Raw genomic sequence first — 23,092 nt, 5'->3', positions numbered from 1 at the left:
TTGCGAGTTTATATCTCAGAATTCTGACTTTTTTTCTCGCAATTGCAAGTTTATATCTCAGAATTCTGACTTTATAACTCGCAATTGCGACTTTATATGTCAGAATTCTGACTTTATAACTCGCAATTGCGACTTTATATGTCAGAATTCTGACTTTATAACTCGCAATTGCGACTTTATATGTCAGAATTCTGACTTTATAACTCGCAATTGCGACTTTATATGTCAGAATTCTGACTTTATAACTCGCAATTGCGACTTTATATGTCAGAATTCTGACTTTATAACTCGCAATTCTGAGAAAAAAAGTCAGAATTGCGAGTTTTTATCTCGCAATTCTGAGAAAAAAAGTCACAATACTTTATTTATTTTTTTTATTCAGTGGCGGAAACGGGCTTCCATACGAATGCAATCCCAAAATATGTTTTTTTTTTTTTTTTTTTTTTTTTAAATGTATTCAATGTATTTCTTGAGTCATTTATATTCTGTGTCTGATGGGTTGAGGGTTGGGTTGGGGTATGTTTTTTGTTAACGCTTTTTTTTACCCCTGTATATTGTAAATCTTAAATAAACAGACCTTGTTCAATAAAAGAAAACAATTACTATAATTCACCAAAAGGGTTTTTTCATGTTTTAAAGGCTAGTATGTTTGTAGTTACAAGACTGACTTACTACAGGTGAATTTTTATGAATATCTTCCTTACTGTACATACTGTACATAATAATTTTTAGAAACCAATTACTGTAATTCACCAAAAGGGCTTTTTCATGTTTTAAAGGCTGTAGTATGTTTGTAGTTTCAAAAGAAAATTACTACAGGTGAATTTTTGCCAATATCACTCTTACTGTACATACTGTACATCATAATTTTTTAGAAAACAATTACTATAATTCACCAAAAGGGGTTTTTTCATGTTTTAAAGGCTGTAGTATGTTTGTAGTTACAAGACTGACTTACTACAGGTGAATTTTTATGAATATCTTCCTTACTGTACATACTGTACATAATAATTTTTAGAAACCAATTACTGTAATTCACCAAAAGGGCTTTTTCATGTTTTAAAGGCTGTAGTATGTTTGTAGTTTCAAAAGAAAATTACTACAGGTGAATTTTTGCCAATATCACTCTTACTGTACATACTGTACATCATAATTTTTTAGAAAACAATTACTATAATTCACCAAAAGGGGTTTTTTCATGTTTTAAAGGCTGTAGTATGTTTGTAGTTACAAGACTGACTTACTACAGGTACATTTTTGCCAATATCACTCTTACTGTACATACTGTACATCATACTTTTTAGAAAACAATTACTATAATTCACCAAAAGGGTTTTTTCATGTTTTAAAGGCTGTAGTATGTTTGTAGTTACAAGACTGACTTACTACAGGTGAATTTTTATGAATATCTTCCTTACTGTACATACTGTACATCATAATTTTTAGAAAACAATTACTATAATTCACCAAAAGGGTTTTTTCATGTTTTAAAGGCTGTAGTATGTTTGTAGTTACAAGACTGACTTACTACAGGTGAATTTTTATGAATATTTTCCTTACTGTACATACTGTACATCATAATTTTTAGAAAACAATTACTATAATTCACCAAAAGGGTTTTTTCATCTTTTAAAGGCTGTAGTATGTTTGTAGTTAAAAGACTGACTTACTACAGGTGAATTTTTATGAATATCTTCCTTACTGTACATACTGTACATAATAATTTTTAGAAAACAATTACTGTAATTCACCAAAAGGGCTTTTTCATGTTTTAAAGGCTGTAGTATGTTTGTAGTTTCAAAAGAAAATTACTACAGGTGAATTTTTGCCAATATCACTCTTACTGTACATACTGTACATCATAATTTTTTAGAAAACAATTACTATAATTCACCAAAAGGGTTTTTTCATGTTTTAAAGGCTGTAGTATGTTTGTAGTTTCAAAACTAAATTACTACAGGTGAATTTTTGCCAATATCACTCTTACTGTACATACTGTACATCATTAGCCTGGCGAGCCAGACCCACATAAATGTAGGGTCTGGGCACTCTCCATAGACAGGGCTCAACCGGAGGGGTGGGATAAACCGTTGTCTTTCAAACTCCTCGCCACGCAATAGGATAGCGCTGCAACCAATCAGAGACTTAGTCGGTCGGGTGACGTAGTCAGAGCGACGAAGATTTTTAACAAAAATCAGTGCACTGTGCAGTCTGTCAGCTAAATAATAGACATAGATGGGCACTAAACCTTTAAAAGTAAACAAAAACATGCACAGACAAATCCAAATTACACCCTGCGGCTCGTGACGATACATTGATGTCCTAAGACAAGAAACGATCGGTTTTTGCAAGAAAATGAACAGTATTTATATAATTTTCTTTTTAACTTTGATACACACCCACGTCCATCTGTCATGAGCACGAGTTTAGCATATCTATGATTCGACTCGTCACATGTGAACGCGCTTTGATGTAGTATACGCAAACACCGAAAGGGGAAATATGTAAAAAAAAAAAAAAAAGTCCAGGATGAGTTTGCGCAAGCAAACGTAATCTTTTTCAGCTTTAAATGGGTTTGAACAACCAGGACAAGCGCAAGTAATTACCATTTTGAATAGCCGCTATATCCACAATCTCTTGTGCTGTGTAAACAATGAGTGTCGTATACACGCCACAGATCGCTTCCGGTGTTTGCGTATTCTAGTCCACAGCGCGTTCAGATGTAACGAGCTCCTGCTCAGGACACATGGACGTGGCTGTGTATCAAAAGTAAAAAAAATATATATAAATACTGTTCAGTTTTCCACGCTTAATTCACGGAACCAAGAATTCATGTCTGACTGAACTTATGGTCGCAGGTCAGACGTCATCATGTTAAGCCCGCCCACCGACTCGTGATTGGCCCGGTACATCTTGGATTTTTCGGAAATTTAAGTGAATTGAGAGTAACTAGACTGACCTTAGAAGCAAATGTAATTTGCTGCCGCTAGGGGCGCGTCTAGATTCTAGGCTAGTACATCATAATTTTTAGAAAACAATTACTATAATTCACCAAAAGGGTTTTTTCATCTTTTAAAGGCTGTAGTATGTTTGTAGTTACAAGACTGGCTTACTACAGGTGAATTTTTATGAATATCTTCCTTACTGTACATACTGTACGTAATTATTCTTAGTAAAAAATTACTTTAATTCACCAAAAGTGAACTAACATTTGTACTACATTTTTAGAAACAAGACTGAATTACTGCAGGTGAAATTTTGACAATTACATCCTTACAACTCCATGTATTTTTCATATTCGGTTGCAGCATACTCGTGGTGGCCACTACTAAATTATTTTCGGTCAATATAGCTGTTTCTTCTACAACACATTTCTTTAATTGATTAAAAAACTGCACACAAAAGATATTTTCTTTTTTTTTACTAACAACTTAATCACATTCTCACTGTTATAAATAACAATGTTTTTTTCTAGTTTTTTTAAATAAAGTCTAGAAGTAAACAAATAAAGGTAAACACAAATAAAGTTAGGCAACTTTTCAAATATTGTTATTGTAAAACAATTCAAAATATTAAGGGGAATCTTTTCCCCCTCTAGTCACACATTGAGCAATACCACTAGTCAACTTCTCGAGGTACACTGTCTGGTGATAGTCCTATACAGCATGTGTGGTACCACCTTTGGCACTGTTCACATTGTATCTTCAAAAGTAACAAGAATTGCACCATTAACAAGTAAACACATGCATAGTTGTATTGCTAGTACATATATATATATATATATATATATATATATATATATATATATATATATATATATATATATATATATATAATTTGATTTATTTATCTATTTATATTTTATATACATACCCAAAGAGTGTTGATGTTGGATTTTACTTCCTTCCATCCACATGATTACTGGTACTCCTCCTTGGATTCTACAGCAGAAAATGAGTATTATTTATTTATTTGTTTGTTTGGTAATTTTATGTATATATATGTTTTTATGTACATACTAAATCATTATTTAAGCCTCTTATTCTTAGAATATTGCAATTCAATATTTCTTTTAGAATATTCCAGTAGGTATTCTGTTGAATTACTATGCTTGTAATATTACCTGACCCATGAAGAATGTCCTTGGCTATTTGTCGCCTGAGTAGCTTGATGTTTTCTGAATTGGGATCGATGTTGAACTCATTCGGGATGGCAGGAAATTTCTCAATGACTTCTTTTGCCATCTTAAAAAGAAGGGAAATGTTAAATGCAAAATTTGCTACTTTGGTTTACCAGGTTAAATATACCTTGTAACTGTAACATTTACATGTCATCAACATGTTTCTCTAAATAATAATAAAAAAATTATTGACTTAAAATCATTTACAAAACAATAAAATTAAATCACCTGCATGACGAACACCCCACAACTTGTTGCATCCGCCTGCACCGTGTGTTCAATGGTGCTGGGTGTCCATTTAATTTTTAACCAGTCCCTTTTGCTATGTAGATTGAACCTTGTCTTGAAATATTTTCTAAAAGGAAAACATTTTAAGGAAAAATGGAAATAAATGTGACAAATGTGAGTGAAAATTATGTTTTTGTCTTATTTGTCTTACCGAAAACGTGTGGCTGCTACTTTTGAGTCCTTAAAGTCATTCGAGACGTCAGCTGGGTCAACAACAAATATCTGCTTCGACATGACATGAAGGAACTACAGATTAATTTCCCAGGTCGGTCACATAACAGAGAAGTTACATGGAAAATAATAAGTCAATGTAATTTTTTTTAAAAGTGTCACCACATAATGTTGGACTTTCAAATAGTCCTCTGCATGTTCAAAAATGGTTCAGGAGTCAATCTATCAAAATTTAAAAGTTTTATTCAAGCTCAGCAAATAGGAGAAATCAAGAGCAAAAACAGCGCTGGAGAAGAACTCTGTCCTTCCGAGTTCTTCTGAATTCTCTTTCAGAAACACTCCCTTAAATATCAAAGTTGTCTGCTATCTATTGACGTCTTCCGTGTATCTTCTCTTGACTGCTGGCGTCTAAAGCAGAGGTTTCTTTCCACCACCCACACACAGCTCACGTCCTGCTAAACCTTCAAAAGTATCTGTTCTTATCTATGCAGGACATAACAGGACGTGTTATCCTCAGCAGTCTGCAACATTTCTCTGCAGCACCGTGCACATAATATTTCAATTAACCCTTTCAGACAGTTTCACAGTGATTAGCACTCTATAGTTTAGTTATTAAAGCTTTCTTATGCAAATGGAAAATATATAAAACATATTCAAACTGAAAAGTACCACAAATCCCTCTCTTGGCCTCTGAAAGAGGCCACATCTCATAACACAAACATAAAAATCTTCTACAATGCATGTTAATAAACCTTTTTTTTTTTTCAAAGTCTAATATGTCCAGACGAGCCTAGGTCGAAAACCTCAGTGAGGAAAGACACCTAGGCGGCCCCCTAGTTGGCGTATGGGCAGCCACCACATGTTCGTCTGACACATCATATCAGACTGTCAAGATACATTAACATTTTACCCTAGTCTACATTGCATACATATGAGGTTACAAAATAAATGTCCCTATAAATGCCCTATAAAACCAGTGTGCTCAGACAGGACTGGGCCGAAAACCCCCACGGGGAAAGACGCCCAAACGGTCCCCTAATTTGCAATTGGGCGACCACAACATGTCAGCTGAGACAATCACACTGAAAGTATCTAAGCTAAACATTTCTACACATTCCTTCTATGCTCAAAACATCTACTTAACATCTCTATATAACACACAATATATGATGAATCAGCATCTGCAAGAAAGCACAGTTAATAGAGAGAGAGAGAAAGAGAGACAACATTCACAAGTTACTATTCAGGGTGGCCGCAGATCCTTAAAAAGTCTTAAAAAGTCTTAAATTCCGTTGTCCTAAAACAAGGCCTTTAAATGTCTTAATTTGTCTTAAATCTAAATCCAAGGGTCTAATTTTTTTTTTTTACACTTTGAGAAGGAAAAGTTTATCGTTTGGAGGAGAATCTCCTGTGCGGGTTCTAAATCTGTTCTGTTGCTAGACACGCGCTTGCTTGACAACGCCGCAGTTGCCAGATTTAGCGGGTTTCCGCCCAACTACACGCATTTGATTCGCAGATTAACTGTTAAGTTTAACCATCATAGAGTAAAAGTTAGCACATGTTTTTACGTTGCCGCACACACCTGACGCGAGCACGCACAGAGAGAGAGGAGAGAGAGGCGCGCGGCGTGATTCACACAGATTGATTCCTCTTTAACTGCTATTTGAACGGAAACGTACATACAAAGTCATGTCTTAATACCCGTTTTGGTATTCTGTTTAACAGTCATTTATGTCTTCAGTGAACCGAAACAGCTGAGAAAGAGATGCGTGCCAGTATTCGGTTCGTACATTTGGCCTTAAAGGGACAGCGTCCTATAAATACCTGCAGTGAGAAACACTAGTTATTTTACAATTAATTATTAAATTTCCCCTCCTGAATACTAGTGTTATTGATTTTATTACCAACTTTATGTTGTATTTATTTACACTTTTCATTTTTGTAATTGTTCTTGTTTTGTTACTGAACTTTAGTTCAGCTAGTAGTTTTTGCTGTGGATGAGAAGTAGCCTTTGTTTTTGTTTTTTTTGTTTTTTTCCTGATCCGAAAAATGATCTGATCCATGACTCAAGATCCGTGTTTGTTACACTGTTACATTGGCTTCATGGAATAGAAAACAATTTCTTCTTCTGGAATAGCGTTTTCTGTTGAATATTCCCAAGAATAATCAGTTAAATAAAATAATAGTTTAAAATATCTTCATAGTTTTGTGCTAGACTTTTGCGGGACTTTCAATTTGTTTTTTTATACCTTAAGTGGTTTGTAGTCTTAGTCTCACTTCCTATATCTCTCTCATACCTGGTCAGGGTCTTTTCCTGTGTGTGTATGTGTTTGTGTGTCACCTGTATCCTCCCTCTCTTGGACCTGTGAAGCAAGGTCCACTCTGGTGTCCTCCAAGGATCTGGACTGAGGATCCGCCGGACAACACTGGCTGTTTCAGGAAGTGAGGTGGCCATCAAGCCCTCTCTACTGCTTTGTCAATAAAATGTACTGCGTACCTTTTTCCACTTTGCATCATCACTGCCTGGTACCACAGGGGACTGCTCCATTGCTTGAGTCACACCAGCTGGTGCTCCATGCAACACTGCTGCCCTGAAAATTCTATTAGTGACAGGGTTAGACATAGGGTTTTCTCTACATTCTCATCCTCCTGTAGTTCTAAAACTCCCCCTTTTACTCTATAAAGTGGCATTTGTATTCCAGTTTCCCTAACTGGCAACTGTTTCACTCTCCGTCCTACGGTTGGATCGTAGGGAGGTGGTAGGTCTGGGTATAATTTTTCTGCTGCAGGAGCTGTGGGTGTGAAAGGGGAACTGGCTTTCTTTGTCTCAGCTTCAGCTTCCTGTTTTTTGCTCAACTTGGTTTTAATATAGCTGCTGCAAGTCTCTAGCCCATCTTCTACGATTTGCATCTAACTCTTTTTCTCTTTTTGCATGTGCTCGCCTCTGCAATAGCCCCACTTCCTCTTTTCTGGGTCTCTGAACTGCCTCTTGTGCTCTTTTTTCTTTTACCCCTACTGTCTGAAACAGAGAACCCTTTTTTTCCATGCAATCATCACCAAAATGTTCAATCATTTCATGTTTACAAGTTTCCAATTCTAGCATGCGTGTTTTCATATCTTTTGGATCAGTTTGGGTTTTTACAATTTCAATCATTTTATCCCACTGTTGTCCAAGAATAGGACAATCATATTCTGTACATTCCCTGTCAAATTCACCCTCCATGACGTCTTTTATGGTCTGCGCGCTTCCTACTCTGTCCCTCGCTAGCGTCACTCACGCTCTAATGCACCTAAACTGTCCCTAGTTATACTGAGTAAACTTCACTGAAAAACCTTTATTATAGTGAGCAACCTCACTTTTTCACTGGAAAACCTTTATTATAGTGAGCAACCTCACTTTTCACTGTGGAAAACCTTTATTATAGTGAGCAACCTCACTTTTCCAATTACCTTTTTTATTGCGAGCAAACTCACTGCCTCAGTCAGGTAGGTCTTTGGATCTTACCACCCTCGTCAGGTGTGGAATTCTGCAAGATCCCCGACTAAATTTAACCCACAGTATCGCGTCCCAAAATGTATTTCACAACACTATTCAGTAACAAGATAAATTCTCTTAACTAAAATACTGTTGATTTCTCCACCGACTTCAGAAAATAGTCCAAATTCAACACTTCATTTAGAATATTCAATCGCAGAATTTAATTAAAAAGTTAAATTAATTAAATTATTATTTCCACCACCCACACACAGCTCACGTCCTGCTAAACCTTCAAAAGTATCTGTTCTTATCTATGCAGGACATAACAGGACGTGTTATCCTCAGCAGTCTGCAACATTTCTCTGCAGCACCGTGCACATAATATTTCAATTAACCCTTTCAGACAGTTTCACAGTGATTAGCACTCTATAGTTTAGTTATTAAAGCTTTCTTATGCAAATGGAAAATATATAAAACATATTCAAACTGAAAAGTACCACAGTTTTCATGAGCTGTATGCCAAAATCATCAATATTAAAACAAGGCTTGAACTACTTCAGTTGTGTGTAATGAATCTAAAATATTTTAGATTCAGATATGAAAGTCTAATGTTTATCAGTACATTACAGAAAATAATGAACTTTATCACAATATGCAATTTTTTTGAAAAGGACCTGTATATTGTGCAGATCCATTCAGTAAGACTAAGGTTGTTTGTTACATGCATAATACATTTATTTTGATGAGAAATCAGGAAATATGCAACCACAGCTGAATCTATTAAGCTTTGAAATATCAAGCTTCTGACAATGTCTTGAGGGAAAAACACCCACACAACAGAGGAAGAGGTTTCTAATGACAGAAACCAAACCAGTTATGATACTCAGTGGATGTGGAATAACCCTCTGTGGTTGCAGTTAAAAACCTCTGCCTTCTCACAATGTAAAAAAAAAAATCAATCATTCAATAAATAAAACATGCCATAGTTTACACAGGACTGCCAGGGAATGTGCATTGATACACCTTTATTACGTATGTTGCATTTTATTTTGATAGGTTAACTATTTTGTGGTGTTAGAGAAAGCACCTCTGCAGCATGTTCTTAGGGAAAAAAATCAAAATTTTTCTGCACTAAACAAGTGAATTTTGCCCAGATATTTTTTAGAGATGATAGAAAAGATGTTTTTGTTTACTAATTATTTTTATTATCTGTGTAAACATATCTGTCAATAAAGCGCATTCTGATTCTGTACTGGTTTTACATCACAAATGTAATGGTTTTACATTTTCAAGTTGTGGCTGCATGTGCATTAAGCATTCATTATGATAAGTGCATCTTTTGTCATTATCCGACAGAATCACTCTCCATTTCCGGAGTGAATTCAGACTATAAAAGCACGTCCGTCAGCTCACCATCATCTACTCGTGAACACTTCAATTCAGCGTCTGATCCAGGTAAGATCATGTGTCGTATTATATCGTTTTGTACATTGTTTAATGTAGCTCTGGGGGTTTTCTTTCAGGTCCTTGTCAGAGCTACTTTTTCATTTTAGGGGATGTGTTCAATAATGAGGTGATCAGCTCATAAACGTCCATGTGTCTTGTAGTTGTCTTGGACGAGTTCATATTGTTGACTTTATTTTTTTTTATTTCAGCCTCTGGTATCACTGATAGTTTGTAGCTAATCAAACACGTTTCCTTTAATTAAAAGTCTACTACTTTAGTACTTTAGTAGTAGACTTTCACCACCATTTTTCAGCTTTAATAACAGTTTAACATTCATTACAGATCATTTATATAACATTGACTGAGTGAATCTTTGTTTAATTCAAGTTGAAGCTAAACTCTGGTCTAGACTGAGTTAGACCCGCACTCATCTGCTTCAGTGGATTCCTGCAAGAAAAGTCTGTTTATTTAGTTTGTCATTAATGTTGTTGTGTTCTACTCACTACTCTGGTCTTATTTCAGCGTTTGTTACAACTGTTGCTCAATAAACAACATTCACTGCAACTAGCCCAGTCATCTCAGTCCTTACATGACAGTAAGATCTCACTATTTCAATTAGAAATGTTAAGCTGACCAACTAAATGGACTAAAAGTTTATTCACATTTGTTTGTACCTAAACTCTTTTCCATCAGACCAACAACATGGCAGAAATGTGATGCTGAAAGTTCTCCCTTGACTTCCCTGTGGAAAAAGAAACCAGTTCTGTTGTCAATGTAAGTTGTTCAGTATTTCTTGCTTGTTTATTGAACTATTTTATTTAAGCAATATATCATTAGCATATTTTTAATGAAAGGAGATTTCTGTCCCTCTACTGACAGTCAAATACCAGTAAGGAGGTCATAAAGAAAGCCAGATGAGTCTAGATTTTCTGAAGAGACTCAATCTCTTTATATGACCAACAAGTTTAATTTAGGCTTTTAGTCAATTATAAACATTAACGCACACATCAGCAATGCAAACAGAAGCTCAAGCACGCTTGTTTGTGTGAGAACCAATTCTTTGGGGGCAGTCGTGGCCTAATGGTTAGAGAGTCGGACTTGTAACCTGAAAGTTGCAGGTTCGAGTCTCAGGTCCAGCAGGGATTGTAGGTGGGGGGAGTGAATCACAAGCGTTCTCTCCACCCTCAATACCACGACTGAGGTGAGTCCCTTGAGCAAGGCACCGAACCCCCAACTGCTCCCCGGGCACCGCAGCAATGGCTGCCCACTGCTCCTGGTGTGTGTTCACTACTGTGTGTGTGCACTGCACACTACTGCATTGTTAAATGCAGAGCACAAATTCCTAGTATGGGTCACCATACTTGGCCTCACGTCACGTCATGTTATGAAGCACGTTTGAGATTCGTAAGAACCAATAAGGTTTTGTTTATGCTCGCTGATCAGTGGAAATGTGTAAATAAAAGCATAAATTAAATCTGTTCACCATATCTCAAATCTCTTCAGAAAATTGAGCTTAACCACTCACTTCAAATGAATTAGTTTGATGAAGTTTTTGAAGCATAAAAGCGGTTGTTGTGTTAAAAATATCTTCACTGGTGTTCTTAAGATGAACATTATTTTTCATGTTTGGAACGACATGAGAGTGAGGAAATGATGACATGTTGATTTTTAGGTGAACTATCCCTGTAATATTACACATTTCCCATTTGAATGGCACATTAAGACAGAAGAGACACGTTAGACCATCTATTTTTACAAATAAGAATCATTTACATTGAGCAATGGAAGCATTTATTATATATTGAAACTAATTATTGGTTTGTTATTTAGTGCTTCATCTCAGGTATTTGTGAAACAATGGCAGAACATAACATCAGCATCAACAACTCAAGTGGATCAAATTTTAATTCTTTTGATAATTTAAACAAATATATAAAATATCTGACTACAAAAGTGTATGCTGAACGTGTCTTTGTCTGGGTCCTTTCAGTGATTGAGATTCCAGTCATGATCTTAACTCTGATTGGTCTGTGTTTCCTCATCAAATCTCGGCCTGCTGCTTCAGTTTTTGTTAGTAATCTGATACTTTCAGATCTCATACAGGTCATTTGTATATTAGTATCAGCAACGCCACCACATCTCTATTCTTTAATTGTGGGTTTGTATTTTATGGCATGTGTTGCTTTTGAACGATATCTTCTGGTTTCTCATCCTATCTGGTACAAATCTCACCATTCACTAAAACTCTCCTGTTTTATTTCTTTGATCGTCTGGTTTGTGCCTCTGACCTTTGTAAAAATATACCCTCATCATATACTTTTTAAAGTTGTACCCATGTGTATAGCATGTTTAATTCCCTACCCCATAATCATTCTGTGTTTTGCTGGCACTTGGCGAGGTCTTTCTCACTCAATATCACTGACGGATCTCAAGTGCAGATTAATTTTGGGCAGTTTGTTCCTGGTGCTGTTGACTTACACATTTCTCATTCTCCCTTATGTGATTATGGAATTGACTATTATTTCCATAAATTATGGTTCTCTTCCTGAGAGTGTTTTAGTTAATGACTTGTACTACTTTGTACGATTGCTTCTGTTTGTGAATCCACTTGCTGACTGTATGTTGTACTTGTTCATGAGGCCTGATGTTGGTGATTTGCTGAAGTCTGTTCACTGCTGTGGTAGACGTCAGAGTTCAAAACACAACCAGGACACCAACGCTGTAGTGAATCCACAAAACAGCTGCACTACTGTAGTGTGTTGTATTTCAGCTCCAACACCTGCATCTCATTCACTGAACACCTGCAGCTCAGTTTAACCCGCTGCTAAATGAGCTGAAAAACACTGCACTACATTTAAATGATATTATTGTCCATTTTGACGTTGCAAGCACAGTATTTCGAGAAAATTGAGGTTTATTTATTTGTAAAACAATTAGTAAACCGGATTTAATTTACAAAAACTGAAGCAAAGATATATTAGATGTGTTCTGCTGACATTGTGTAGTAGCATTAATCAATCTATCACACTGCAGTCCTGGATCAGCGCTGTACCGCTGCTCACCTGTTCATTAAATGTAAATAGATCATGTGGTTAACCCCAATTAATTTATCAGGTTTTTAATTTTCCATATGCTTGTACATTTTCCATACTCATTTTAGAGAAACAACTGCATTTTTAAAGGATAGTTCACTCAGACCTGATTCAAAGTGCATAATCAAAGTAAATTATAGTACATTATGTGAACTTTATAAAAGTATTTATATAATATTAAGCAGCACTAGAATGACATGGGAATCTAAAGAGTTTGTTAAGTGTGTGAATCACTAATATTGTTGTGTGATAAGTGGGTAAATGGAATACTTTTGTGTGTTTTTGTATAAGCGTGTTATACAGATAATTGTATTGTTTCTTCTTCAAAGTTAGTGTCAGAGACAGCCGTCTTACCTCCGTCCTTTAACAGTTTCTTGGCATCCCTCCTTTATGTATTTATTTATTGCATGTTTATTGAACATTTTTATTAAAGCAATATCACATTTGCAGTTGTGCTGTGGTACCAAATATTCAGAACAACATTGTTTTTGTATTATTGGTATTTTAAAGTTAACCAAAGCGGTTAAAAAGTAATATATTTAAAGGGGCTATATGTAACTTTCTGAAATTTAAACTTGCGACTGGCACCTGAGGCCAAAAAACGGAACTGCTCTTCCTTTCTGCTTGCTCTCGCGCGCGCTCGTACGTGCAAACTACACAAGTCATCCGCTGCAAAGAAGTCAACATTATGTTTACAGAGGTAAGAAGAGTCAAATACATATTTTGTTTGAGAAACTAAGTTTGTTTGCAATAATAGGCTAATTGCTGACTAGCAGTGGTGGCAGAGTGATCTGAAACGTTTAACAAGAACGCGCTTGACGTCACATCCGCAGACAGCGCACAAAAAATCCGACCCAACAGAAAATAGGAAAAATAGGACGCAGGCTTATAGGTGCACCCACTGTGAGCTGACAAGGTGTCAGTATGCTCATCAGGAGGTGTTTGAGTCATAAATGGTCAAATAAATTTGATACTAAGTGTAGATCAAATCTATTAAAAATTTACTGACAAATCATTCTAGACTTACTGATATAAAAATTACCCTGCTGAAAAAAACAGCTAATACCAGCCTAGGCTGGTTGGCTGGTCTTAGCTGGTTTAAGCTGGAAGTAGCTGATTTTAGCTGGTCACCCAGCCTGGCCAGGGTGGTCAGGCTGGGAAAGTGGCCAAAACCCTTCTAAAACCAGCCTGCTGACCAGCTAAATCCAGGCTGGTTGACTGGTTTTAGCTGGGGTTTTTTCCAGCAGGGTATAGTTAAACTTTTTGGAATACTATTTAGGCACTGGAGACAGCATTCTTCTCCAAAGCAAACAAGAGCTGCTCACAGCATCTGATGCTCTAGGTGCGTTCTATGTAAATGCACAAGGTGCGGACGGGACACAGCAGTGCCAATTTATGTTGCATTAGGTCTGCCTCCTCTGGGGGCAGCACTTGCAGGTTCACCACCTGATCTCGTAAAGGAGTGGTTAGAACCTTGGTCACGTAACGAGGCTGGGGTCTCAAGGCAATGTGTTAATCACCCGGACTAAATTCTAGCACGATTCTTTGACCGAGAATGCTTGCAGGTCCCTCACCTTCTTGATGGAGGTGAGCGCGACCAGTAGCAAAGTCTTGAGAATAATATTTCAGTTCGACTGAATCAAGCAGCTCAAAATGATCCCTCTGTAGTCCCGAGAAGACCGCGGATAAGACCCTAGAGGGGATGAGGTGCGACCTGTAAGGATTTAGTCTCCTCACACCTTTCAAGAACCTGACGATCAGGTGATGCCCTCCCAGAGATGAACCATCCACTGTGTCATGATGGGCCAAATTTTACTTCTGAAAGAGTACTTTGGTTATCTGGATATAAGGCATAGATGTGAGTAAAATACCTAATGCAACATAAATTGGTAACATTGTTCCTCCTTTAAAAAAAGTACAATGTTAAAATCAGGAATTATCACATATTTAAACAAGTTTTACACCATGTATCAGTGCAATAAACAGAGGACTCAAATGCGAGTGCAAGTAAAACAGTTTATTGAAACAGGCCTAACACAGGGATGTCAACGTGTGCAACCAGAGAATCCTGGACGGGCAGGTGAGCGCACAATAACATCCAAAACTAGAGCCCAAAGGAACGAAGGGAAACGTCCGAACAGACAGGCCAGCATGAGAGCTCTGCCAGGACAGGACACCACTGCTCAACACCGATCTCACAACAAAAAGGTATGAAAAAAGAGATTAAATAGAGGAGCTAATGAGCCACAGCTGAACCAGCTCAGCTCATGGAGAACACACACACAGAGAGCCAACAAACGCATATATCGTGACGGCATGGCTCTCCTCAGTATGATCAGAATCATCCGGAATGTTTACAGTTCTTCTGCCTAGGCTTGCTTGTAAACATATTAAGTTTGAGGCTGATTAGACATTGCATGCCTGAGTTACAGCAATTTCCTTTTGTATTTGTATTAATAGCATGCTTTAGCCAGTCCCTCCAGGATTTCACGATTTTGTTTTTGTGATTTTTGCGATGAAAATGATAAATTTTGTGGTGGCAAGTCCTAGAAATTTGCGAAACATTTTGCGATTAATTTAATGATTTAATTTATTTATTAATAATTAGGATATCACATTTACCATATTAGGTATTATGTTAGAGGCTCAATTATCATACATAACACAAATCAAACATAAAATTTGTTTATTCTGATACATTTGAACTTTTAAAATAACCTATGGGCAATATTCTTATGTGACCTTTGTAAACATTAACAGCAGGTGTAGAAATTTATACTGTACATAGCCTACTTCATTTCAGTCGCATCTCAGGTGCTTTTTACATTTTGGTAGCCCAAAAATTAATTGAACTAGCCCAAATAAAAAAGCTTTTTAATTTTTTTTTTTAAATATAGAAATTCAAACAGGAGTCTAAATGTCAATCAAATATGTTTTCAATACACAAATATAAACAAATATCAAGGAAGGAATTTTATTTCACTCTTTAGTGTATCTGCATAATTTTTTAATATAAATTTAAAGCAATGTATGATTCTTTTTAAGAGCTGCACAAGTAAAATGAACAGAATGAGTGGGGTTGGACAATGTAAGGTAGAATTTTAGGTCATAAAATTACATGATTTATAATTCAGATACAGATTCACACAAAAACAATATCTTATACAATGGCATTTCAGCCTTTATACCATTAAAAGGGATAAGTCAAGTATATAATTTATCATATTTAAAACAAATTACTGTCTTAATTGTTTAGATTTTTTAGAAGGCACATTAAAAACCCTATGTGTTTGCTGCATAAAAACAAACAGCTGAAAAATGTATTGGAAAAAATTCTAAAAAAATTAAAATTAAAAATTCTGTCACAAGGGGGCGCTTTAGGAGCGCTGAAATATTATCGTTTCCCTAGTAACGGCTGTATACAAATCAGCTTTAACGCTGTTTTATCAGCATGAAATGAAAATGACAACGACACGTTTCTGAGGACAGTCGGTTCTTCTCAGATACATTCATTTAAAGACATCAGTGCTGCGTTTTGACTTTGAAATGTGCAGGGCTCATATTTATTCAATGACATCATTGCCTTTAGAAGTTTTATCCAGCCCTATCGTGATTCATCTTTCCGTCCCTAACTGACTTTTAAAATTATAATTAAGACTTTTCTTATACTATTTAACAAATTCAAAACTTTTATGGCGTTCCATTTGCAACAACAGAAGCCCTCTACTGTACGATAGCGGGTCGGCAGGCCAGTGAAACATTTTGGTAGCTCGACTGAAAAACACAATAGCCCCCGGGACATCGATCTTGCGAGCCCTGCAGACAGACAGCTCACAGACATCACGTGAGCAGCGTCTTTATCAACATGATATATATATTTATATATATATTTTATATATTTTTATTATTGAAATATTTGAATAACCATTTTTTGCGATTATTTTGCGGTTAAATGACAAATTATGCAGGATCGCAAAAAAATGCAACATTTTGTTGATTTTGCATTAAATTCAGCGATCGCAGAATCGCGAAAAACTGGAGGGACTGCATAGCTAAGTGATGCTAGCATTCTTTACTATGTTTGTAGCATGTTGAATCTTAAATTTGGGGCAGATTGGACATTATATGCATGAGTTGCAACAATTCCCTTTTGTCTTTGTATTAATAGCATGCTTTAGCTCTTAGCTAAGTGTTGCTAGCATGTTTTAGCATGTCTCTAGCATGTTGCTAGCCTGTTTAACTTGTTAACGCTTTTCATTTTGCTGCTAGGAGTCCGTAACAGTGTTAAATATGTCACTTCCTGTTGTCAGCAGGTGGCGCTATGACTATAACTGAATATGGGCACTGATCATCAAATTTTGTCAGGACGACAGGGACACGCCCTTCGCCGAAAACTCTAGATCTTTGCAATTTAGCATCGTTAAGGCCTTATGATGACACTCAGCAAATTTGAAGATGATCGGATAAAAAACTGTAGGAGTTCGTTAAAATACGAGGCCTGAAAATGGCAAAAACTGCACAGAAATTCAATATAACGGGCTTCCTGTTGGGTTTCGGATGTGGTGTGTTACATGTGTGTATCGATTTTCATACATGTACGTGAAACGTAGCTTGAGGCGCACTCCGTTGAAATTTTATAGGTGGCGCTATCGAGCCATTTTGCCAGACCCACTTCTAAAAACCATATCAGATGTAATTTTCGCCAGGTGCACTGCATTTTCAAAGGTATTGCTTATGAAAATACACAGGAATGGACTCGGGCCCATAATAGTGTGAATATAGATAATACAGTTTTATGAAATTAATTGTCGTCTGTTGTTACCTCTATAGCCAGCTCCTCAGCCACAACACACAGTACCAAAGATCAACTCAGTGTGCTGGTAGGAAAAGTGCAAGATCTGTTCAACCAAAAATATAGTACGTGCATGTTACTTTTAAGGCTGATGTAAAGAAACAGCTTATCTTGATAACCTAATATACCTTCAGGAATCCATGGCATTATTATCAAATAAATAAATAATTTATCTAATGTGTTCATCAACCAATAGATTATGACACCTTACCAAAATGACTGTTTGCTACAGGGGAGAGTCACAATTGTCCAACTGTGTAACTTTGTATAACGTGTGCATGCATTTGTGTGGGTGGAGGTACTGGAAGGCTCCCCTAGCAGTCCCTGGTGAATCAGGGCATGACCATAAAAGTTGCTGGACTGCCCAACAGCCTTACCCTTAAGAAGCCTTCCTTTTATGGAAGAAACCAATTGGAAGCCATTTTGAAAGCTGCTGAGGAGATTTCATTTGAAATTAGTAAGTGACATTACCAGTAGTTGTGTTTCTCCACTTGTGTTTTGGCAGACCATTTGTCTCTATGCAAAGTGGGGAAAATAATTTAACTAAATAATAATACAGACCTACATGTGAGTCTTTGTATAGTGCTGGGCCATTGCATCTCTCTCTGTCCCTTCACCCCAATTGGTCGAGGCTGATTAATTGACTAATTAATTAAAGTTTACATGCTCATTTCAATGATACTGACCCATATCTATCAGCTGATAACCAATGATAATGCCCATTCAATCGAGTGATAACATTCGAAGCGGGTGGTGGTTCTCAACTCCAGTCTTTGGGACTCCACTGCTCTGCATATTTTGTATGTTTCCCTCTTGTATCTCTGCTCCTGCCAGTCCTGCAGCAACTGGTGGTGGTCCTGCTCCAACAGTATCTCTGTTGGAACAGAAACTGAAGCTTGAAATTAGTTTGTTAAAGAAACAGCATAAACCCTTGACACACAGGAGAGGCTTCTCCACTTACAAGAGAAGTACTATTCTCAGAAACTGAACATGCTTAAAGACAATGACTACGTTTACATGGACACCAGTAATCTAATTAATGACCTTATTCTGAATAAGACAATAATATGATTAAGCTGTTTACATGAGTTGCTTTTAGAATATTCCTTTCATGTTCCCGTTTTACATGTTATAGTACATAGATCGATTAATGACACACATTATTACGTCCACACGCGACACTATCAGTTCATCTTCATTATAGACTTTTGGATGTTTCGGTTTTAATTTTACAAAAGCTTGAAGTGGCTCTGGACATATGCAACAAATGTTTTAGAAAGTGAGAGTTAAAATTTGCCGTGGTCACATTTGTACGAGTGCATGCTGTGCTGCTCCAAAGCGTCTGCTCCACACAGCGAGTGTTTCAGAGCCAGTCAGTTTTTAGGAAGGGAGAAAAAAAAAAAAAAAAAACCCCGCAAGCACGGTCACCGAAAGCCAGTTTAGTTTTACTTTTTTTGTTTTCATTTTGAAAACCCTGTTATCTTTTCCGTTTACCGCACATTACACTTTGGAGGCTTTCTTTTATTATTATTTTTTATTAGGCTAATTAATTTGATTGCTCAGTGTTTGCGCGCCCTGTAATAAATTGTTTAGTCGGCATATAACACAGCATGCGATGGAGTCCATTCCTCGTCTTATTAGTTTTTGTTAATAAATGCTACATAAGCTAGTTTTATTTTATTGATGTTATGCTGTTTAAATAACAAATCCATCTTTTAAGAATTTGTTTTAATCTTAAAATTGATAGGTGTAGCCTATATATGTAATCAAAACCAAGATCATGAATTCGATAGTAAAAGTGAAAAGCATCCTAAGACATTCCAATAGCGGAAATCCCGTTCACAAAATTAAAATCACAAATAATACTAATGAAAAAGAACGGGTTGAATGTTAAATACGTTTTCATAAAACTATAAATTATGATAACAGACGAACTATTTATCAGCAATGAGCATTGATTAATCCCATGTTGTAGCAAAAAAATAAATAAATAAAAATGAAACCAAAGCATATGCATGTGCGACCAACTGAGAACGTTATGCAGCATTCCAGGCAACACGTTACCCGTGTTTTTCCAAACTTCTACCCGTGAAAGTGCACTGGAAAGGCAGTCAAACCCGTGAATTCCCATCCGCGAACTCGTAACGTTACTAGATCGACGTACTCCCAGTTCCAAGTTCTGAGGTGACATAGCCCGCGAAACAACAATAAAGCCTGTAGGGGTGCGGTGTTTATGCAAGTGGCACACGGTGGGAAAATAGAGTTTAGGACAATATAACGCTGCAGTCAAATTATTAATAATATAAAAATAATAAATGCTTGGCGTGACTTGCCTGGAATGCTAAAGTCCTGAGTCATGGTTTGAAGACGTGATTTACAAGCTCAAAAACCTGCCTGGAACGCAGCATTAGTGTGTATCCTGTTGCAAAATGTGGCGAAAAGTCCTACACAAGGGTAATAGTGTGATTAAGGTGTGTACATGTCTTCCATAATGCGACTAAAATAGGAATACTCCACCTGTCTTAATTCGATTTGTGTTTACTTCGATTATGACTTTAGTCGGATTAAATTAATCAAAAATCTCAGTTTACATGGTTGCTTCTTAATCAGAGTATTGTCTTAATTGCATTAAAATCGTAATATTGTTGTCCATGTAAACGTACTCATTGATTTATTTATTCAGTTTATGACAGCTTAAATGGTATTTTGTTTAATTGTCTATTTAGAATTGTGGGAGAATCATGAAAAAACATGATTCTCAATGTATCCAGATTCATGCAGCTCTAGAAAATTGTGCAGGTTTATTTGTCATTTTAATTTTTTGTGTTTTAGATCTGATTCTTCAGGAGACAGACCATACCAGTACGGAACAAACAGGTCATGGGGATGAAGAAGAGCAAATCGAAGATGATGAAACTAGGCTGTTCTTTTACCACAAAAAGCCGAAGAAATCCACTCATTCCAGCCCTGCTGCCCAGCTCAACCATTACCTGGAAAATTGTGATGGCCAGAACTGCCTTTTGTTTTGGGGAATGAACAAGGAAAAAATGCCTTCACTGTTCTAAATAGCAATGAGGGTATTAGCTGTGCCTGCTTCAAGCGCACCTGTTGAGCGTGTGTTCAGCCATGGAGGGATTATTATGCGGCCCCATCGTTCACAACTTAGTGCCAATGTCTTGGCAAGCCTTATTTTCTGTAAATGCAACACCTTTTAGACCATTTCCATTATATTGAATGCGTGTGTTCAGTCATAGAGGAATTATTATGTGGCCCCATCGTCAACAACTTAGTGCCAATGTCTTGGCAAACCTTATTTTTTGTAAATGCATGTTTACAGGTTTCATGTGTTTTAGACCGTTCCAGTTAAATTGAATTGGATTATACATTTTAGACTGGATTTCTTCATTTTAAACATTTTGTGTAAGCAACACAATTTTATTTTCAGATATTAATGTAGCACAGATATGCATATAATTCAGATATACAGTAGCAGTGTGAATAAGATACATAATATATGTATATAAGTTAATATTTTCTGTGCAAAAATAAACATGTATTGAAAATTTAACCTCTGTTTATTTTAGTACTGCAACTTGACTTGACATGGCTTGAAACTTATCAGGACTCGACTTTACTTGCTTAGGGTGAACCCTTGACTTGACTTGACTTGCTTGATTTGTCTAAACTGTGACTTGAGATTTGACTCGAGACTTGATGGTTAAGACTTGAGACTTGCTTGGACTTGACCATATGTGACTTGTCCCCATCTCTGATAATATGTATACAGTACTTAACATTTGAAGTGGATCAAAACCTTTCATTAAAGTTGTCCTAAAACCAAAACAATACCCTTTCTTGTCTTATGACAACTTTGAACTTTTTTGATCCACTTCAAATGTTGACTACTGTATATATTTCAGTTCGTCTGCTCTTTTGTCTGCGTTCTGGATCAAGTGAATGGTTACGAGAAATTTTGCAATCTTTGTGACGAAGAATACAGTTTATTAACATTACAGCTTTTGTAGTCTGTTTTTGTCAGCCCTTATAATTAATTTATCAGCTTGTTTCGTTCCTAATATATATTTTGCAAGATTCAGGTGAGTCAATAATTAAATTAATTAAAGCCATTCATGAAGATCGTCACTTGCTTCATTCCTGAACCGATCAGATCATCTGTTGAATGATTCGGTCAATAAATCATTAAGAACGGCTGCCACCTACTGGAGGGTTTAGTATTTGTCATTTTATATTTAAAACTTTATATACTCATTATTTATGCAGTTGTAATGCAGCTTCTATGCCACTTCTGCATTTCTAAAAGTATTTTTTTTTGTTTACACTGATTTCTTTTGATTTATTAGATGTCATTTTACTGATTGTATTTGATTAAATTTTCAGTACTAGTGTATTAAAACGTAAATGTAAAACAAATTTCTGTTTTCTATTGTATTGAAAAGAAAATATGAAATGGGCTATTGAATACATTATTTATTAATTTTTTAGATACAAAATGAAAAAAAAAAATGTTTATGCCTTTTATAAGTGAACAGAATCCAAGCAATTAATTTCATATTGTTTACTTTTTTCAGAATCAGAACTCTGCTGCCCTAACTGGTGCCCAAAGCCATACAGCTACACCTGCCACCAGCAAGTTGCAACCCACCATCAACAGCCTCTTTGAGAAATCCAAGAAGTATGAAGCAACATCCAAAGAAGCAGCTGTTCTAAACAGAGCTGTGGCTGAGTTCATTTGCCTTGACCAAATTCCAGTATATACAGTAGAAAGGTTTGGATTCAAGCAACTAGTTAAGAAACTTAACAGCAAATATGAGCTGTCCAGCAGGAACTTTTTCCTGAATAATGAAATACCAAAATTGTACACAGAAACTAGAGAGACAATAAAAGCAGAGCTTGAAGGATCTGGATTTTATGCCTGTACAACAGACCTCTGGACCAGCAGAACAATGCAGTCCTACATGGCTGTGACTGCTCAGTTCATAACAAAGGATTGGCAGATGCAGTCGTGGTGCCTGGGCTGTGCAGAACTTAACAGTGACCACACAGCAGAGAGCCTAAGCGAGGCCTTCTCTGAGATGTTGGGAGAGCAATGGGGGCTTAATTTACATGACATGGCAGGAATTACAACTGACAACGCTGCAAATATCATCAAGGCCTTCTCTGATTGTAACTGGATTCCGTGCTTTGGGCATAATCTTGATTTGGCAGTTCACAAGGGCCTCAGCGTTGAACATGTAGGCAATACCTTGTCTCGGCTTAGAAGAACTGTCTCTGCTTTTTCACGATCCTCCAAGCTGACAAGACAGTTAAAGTCAAAGCAGGCTGACCTTGGTGTACCACAACACAAACTGATACATTATGAACCTACCCGTTGGGGGTCAGCATATGACATGGTGGAACGCTTTTTAGAGCAGCAGCAAGCTGTTTGTGCTGTGTTAGCTGATAACAGAAACAAGTGGCACCTCATGCCAAAAGACCTGGATGTTACTACAATGGAAGCACTGAAAAATGCCCTCTAAGGGAATTTACTGATGCACTAAGTGGAGAGCAGCATCCCACAATTTCCT

General features: G+C 36.6%; 1 protein-coding gene across 1 annotated transcript in view; it reads right to left on the bottom strand.

Annotated features, from left to right (window-relative positions):
- The window catches only part of LOC141325671 (uncharacterized), a 95,982-nt gene that overhangs the window by 53,059 nt on the left and 19,831 nt on the right, over positions 1-23,092 (bottom strand). The window lies entirely within an intron of this gene.

This window comes from Garra rufa, chromosome 2, assembly GCF_049309525.1.
Source record: "Garra rufa chromosome 2, GarRuf1.0, whole genome shotgun sequence".
NCBI lineage: Eukaryota > Metazoa > Chordata > Actinopteri > Cypriniformes > Cyprinidae > Garra > Garra rufa.
Note: the sequence above shows the minus strand (reverse complement) of the source record. Positions and strands in the feature narration are given on the sequence as shown.